Source organism: Hordeum vulgare, chromosome 3H (assembly GCF_904849725.1).
Source record: "Hordeum vulgare subsp. vulgare chromosome 3H, MorexV3_pseudomolecules_assembly, whole genome shotgun sequence".
Lineage (NCBI taxonomy): Eukaryota > Viridiplantae > Streptophyta > Magnoliopsida > Poales > Poaceae > Hordeum > Hordeum vulgare.
In genome coordinates, this window is record NC_058520.1 from 546,946,709 (window position 1) to 546,952,311 (window position 5,603).

Sequence of the window (5,603 nt, forward strand, 5' to 3'; positions counted from 1 at the left end):
GCGGGACCGCTTGACGCGACGCGTGACGGCGGTGTAGGTCGACACGGGAGCCGACCGCTGGAGAAGAAGAATGCCGCGGGCGCCGGCACGGAAGTGCGTAGCCCCGCGACAGGGAAGCTCCTCGATGTCGAGAGGCACATCCCGAAGCCACGCCGATTCGTCGACGATGAAGGAGAGAGCGCCGAAGAAGATCTGGTGACCCATGCTCGAATCTCCACGGGACGACATGACGAAAAGAAGTAGTCGCAAACTCGCCGAAAGTCGCTTAGACGCCTGCCCCACGGTGGGCGCCAACTGTCGTGGATATAAGCCTGACAGTAGATGTGTAGGGTACGAATGAGATGGGCAGAGTCCTAGCTATGGCAAGGTTGTATGAGTTCAGGCCCCTCTGCGGTGGAGGTAACAGCCCTACGTCCCAGTGCTCTCGGAGCTTGTTGTCGAGTGTAATATGGAATACAATGATTTGCTAACCCCTCTACCAGTGGGGGAGGGCGGCTTATATAGAGTGCGTTTCCCTCCACAACGGTGCCGGTACGGGGGTGGAGTAGTGGGGATTGAATGCGTACGTTACAGGTAACGTATGCTCTAAATGCTAATAAATGCACCCGGAAACGCACGACCGTTTCCCTCCAAAGAGGTTACGATGTACCGAGTGTATCCAATCGGTTAGCTTGGTATCCTCCGAATGCTAGTCTCCGACTGGATGATTGATGACATGTTACCGACTGGATGATGGGGACTCCTTAATTCAGTCGGGGCAGACTTAGAGTCCTGTCCTTTGTGTGGGGTAGTCCTTGGGTAGGACCTGTATGGCAGGCCTATGACCCTACCCTAGGACTATGACCCCATCAGGTACTGTAGCAAACTTTAATTCTATCTATATTGGTGTTGGGCTACTGTATTCTCAGTTTTCCATGGCTAGTACCCCCCCCCCCCCGATACTAACCATAGTTTCATCAAAATAAGCAACCAACTCAACAAAAACAGAATCAGTCAAAAATAGACCAGTTTGTAGCAATTTGTATGCTTTGTATACTTCTGTTACCTCAAAAAAATCTGAAACATTACGAATGCTTGGGAAAAAGGCATATCAACCAGAAGCAAAAATAATCAACTCAAAATCGCTTTGTGAATAAAAATGAAAAATCATCTCGTGAGCGAAAAGTTTCTGTCTTTTTCCAGCAAGATCAAACAACCATCACCAAGACTAGTCATAAAGGTTTTGCTTGGCTCAAACACAAAAAGAAACACAAAAAACACAATCACAACAGAATTATGATGGTGTGGACGCAAGTCACGCAACAAAACAGAAAGAAAAAGATAAATTCATTGGGTTACCTCCCAACAAGCGTTATTGTTTAACGCCCTTAGCTAGGCATAAAAGCGATAGAATCACGTATCGTCGTCTTTGGTGCTCAAACCATAAGTGGCCCTCATCATGGATTCATAAGGCAATCTTATTTTCTCTCTAAGAAAGTGTTCCATGCCCTTCCTTAAAGGAAATTGAAATCTAATATTCCCTTCCTTCATATCGATGATAGCACCGATAGTCCTTAGGAAAGGTCTACCAAGAATAATAGGGCATGTAGGATTGCAATCAATGTCAAGCACAATGAAATCCACGGGTACATAGTTCCTATTTGCAATAATAAGAACATCATTGATCCTTCCCATGGGTTTCTTGACAGTAGAATCAGCAAGATGCAAATTAAGAGAACACTCTTCAATCTCATTAAAACCAAGAACATCACATAAAGACTTTGGAATCGTGGAAACACTAGCACTCAAATCACACAAAGCATTGCATTCATAGTTTTTGATTTTTATTTTGATGGTAGGTTCCCACTCATCATGAAGCTTTCTAGGGATAGAGACTTCTAATTCAAGTTTCTCTTCAAGAGATTTTATCATAGCTTCGACGATATGATCGGTAAAGGCCTTGTTTTGGCTATAAGCGTGTGGAGAGTTTAACATGGATTGCATCAAGGAAATGCATTCAATGAAGGAGCAACTATCATAATTAAATTCCTTGAAATCCAAAGTAGTAATTTCATTACTACTCAAAGTTTTGATATCTTCTACTCCACTTGTAATGCTTTTAGCATCAAGATAGATGGACTCCGAATCATTGGGGCACTTTTCAACCAAAGTGGATTTATATCCAGACCCATAATCATTAGGTTTGACACAAGAAAACAAAGATTCAATGGGAGTCACACCAAGCACTTTAAGATCTTCGTGATTCTTATCACGAGAACATGCCTTTTTAAGCCATTCATGTCTAGCACGAATTTGGGCGGTTCTTTCTTTGCTCTCAATCATGGAAACACGCATAGCTTTCAAAGTTTCATCCATATTGATCTTAGGAGGAGCACATCTAACTTTCAAAGCATCAACATCACTAGACATTCTATCAACGCTCTTAGCCAAATCGTCAATTTTGAGTAGCTTTTCCTCTATGGACGCATTGAAAATATTTTGAGAGTTGATGAACTCTTTGATATTACTCTCTAGATCAGAGGGTAATCTATTGTGATTTCCATAAGTATCGTTGTAGGAGTTTCCAAAGTTATTAGAGGAGTTACTAGGAAAAGGCCTAGGAACGTAGTTTCCTCTAAAAGCATTGTTGTTGCCAAAGTTATTCCTACCAACAAAATTAACGTCCAAGCTAGCGTTGCTACTCTCAATCAAGGAAGACAAGGGCATATCAATAGGATCTAAAGGAGCACTTCTACTAGCAACCAAATTCATTAACTCATCCATCTTAGCACTCAACGAGTTAATTTCTTCTATAGAGTGTACCTTCTTACTAGTAGGTGACCTTTCAGTGTGCCACTGAGAGTAATTCGTCATGATGTTGTCTAGGAGCTTTGTGGCTTCCCCTAACGTGATTTTCATGAACGTTCCACGTGAGGCGGAGTCCAAGATATTTCTAGAAGTGAAATTCAAGCCAGCGTAAAAGATTTGAATAATCATCCAAAGACTCAAGCCATGAGCGGGATAATTTCTAAGCATCAATTTCATTCTATCGCAAGATTGTGCAACATGTTCATGATCAAGTTGCTTAAAATTCATGATATCATTACGGAGAGAGATAATCTTAGCCAGTTGAAAATACTTGGATATATAAGCATCTTTGCACTTATCCCAAGAATCGATACTATTTTTGGGCAAAGAAGAAAACCAAGTCTTTGCGCGATCTCGCAACGAGAAAGGAAAAAAGCTTCAATTTAATCACGTCATTATCCACATCTTTCTTCTTTTGCATATCGTAAAGCTCAATGAAGGTATTGAGATGGGATGCGACATCTTAACTAGGAAGGCCGGAGAATTGCTCTTTCATAACAAGATTCAGCAAAGCGGCATTTATTTCGTATGACTCCGCACTAGTGGAGGGAGCAAACAGAGTACTAATAAAATCATTATTATTAGTATTCGAGAAGTCACAAAGTTTGGTGTTTTCATTCATGGTGACTTCAGCAAGCAAGCAAGCACACAAGCGAACAAAGAGCAAGTGAGAAAAAGGGCGAACGAAAAGGCAAACGGAAAAGGCAAACGAAAAAGGCAAATTGGTGAAGTGGGGGAGAGGAAAACGAGAGGCAACTCGCAAACAAAGTAAATGCAAGAGATGAGTTTGCGACACCTACTTGGATGAGTTCTTGACTTGATCCTCCCCGGCAACGGCGCCAGAAATCCTTCTGCTACTTCTCAAACAACAGCGCCAAAAATTGACACGTTGACGGAGACTTGCTTGCGTTGGTTTTTCCCTTGAAGAGGAAAGTGTGATGCAGCACAGGAGCAGTAAGTATTTCCCTCAGTTTGAGAACCAAGGTATCAATCCAGTAGGAGAATCTCGTCAAGTCCAGAGTACCTGCGCAAACACAAACGAGCTTGCACCCAACTCTATAAAGGGGTTGTCAATCCCTTCAAGATTGTTTGCAAAGTGAGATCTGAAGGCGGAAAGTGCAACGAAGTAAAAAGTGTAAGGTTGAAAATATGGTGTGGAGTAGACCCCGGGGCCATAGTGTTCACTAGAGGCTTCTCTCAAAATAGCAAATATCACGGCGGGTGAACAAATTACTGTCGAGCAATTAATATAACCGCGCAAAGTCATGACGATATCTAAGGCAATGATCATACATATAGGCATCACGTCCGAGACAAGTAGACCGATACTTTATGCATCTACTACTATTACTCCACACATCGACCGCTATCCAGCATGCATCTAGTGTATTGAGTTCATGACGAACAGAGTAACACCATAAGCAAGATGACATGATGTAAAGGGATAATCTCAAACCAATGATGAAAACCCCATCTTTTTACCCTTGATGGCAACAACACGATGCGTGCCTCGCTACCCCTTCTATCACTGGGTGAGGTCACCGCACGGTATGAACTCAAAACCAAGCACTTCTCCCATTGCAAGAATCATAGATCTAGTTGGACAAACAAAACCCACAACTTGAAGAGAATTACAAGGATATGAAATCATGCATAAGAGAGATCAGAAGAAACTCAAATAAGATTCATAGATAATCTAATCATAAATCCACAATTCATCGAATCTCGACAAACACACCGCAAAACAAGATTACATCGGATAGATCTCCATGAAGATCATGGAGAACTTTGTATTGAAGATCCAAGAGAGAGAAGAAGCCATCTAGTTACTAGCTATGGACCCGTAGGTCTATGGTGAACTACTCACGCATCATCGGAGAGGTCATGGTGTTGATGAAGAAGCCCTCCGTATCCGAATCCCCCTCCGGCACGGCACCAGAATGTGCCCCAGATGGGATCTTGCAGAGACAGAAGCTTGCGGCGGCGGAAAAGTACTTTCGATGATCTCCTGCTTTTTTATGAAATTTTAGAGAATATATAGGCGCAAAACCTAGGGCAACGAAGCCTGAGGGAGCCCACAAGCTAGGGGGCGCGGGCCCCCCCTGGCCGCGTCGTGTGGGCTTGTGGGGTCCCAGGTGGCTCCCTGCCCTGATTCTCTGGCTCTCCGATCTTTTCTGTTCCGGAAAAAATCTTTTTGGCAGTTTCATTCCGTTTGGACTCCGTTCAAAATCCTCCTCTGAAAGGGGTCAAAAACATGGAAAAAACAGGAACTGACACTTGGCACCGAGTTAATAAGTTAGTCCCAAAAAATATATAAAAGGCATGCAAAACATCCAAAGTTTGACAAGATAATAGCTTGAAACCATCAAAAATTATAGATACGTTGGAGACGTATCAGGGGACAAGGCAGAAAAATTCCCGCAGAGAGCAAAATGGCCCTCGCAACCCAGAAACATCTCGTGGAGAGCGACAAAGCCCAAAATGTGGAGAATAGATCCACGGGTAAGGTGGTGGAGTTGAATCCCATAAAATTTCAATAAGCCCCATAGAAAGGGATGAATAGAGAAGCTGAGACCTCGTAAAAGGAATGTGACGAAGCATACCCTCTCCTCTGTGTCGGGTATTGGGAACGGGAGGGCACCAGATACGTGCACTTCAAGTTCGCGTAGGCGAAGGCGCGAAACAAAACAACTGGCCCAATTGCTTGGAAGGGGCCATGAGGGCGTGAGGAAGAGCCTCGAGCACTCGCCATGTCT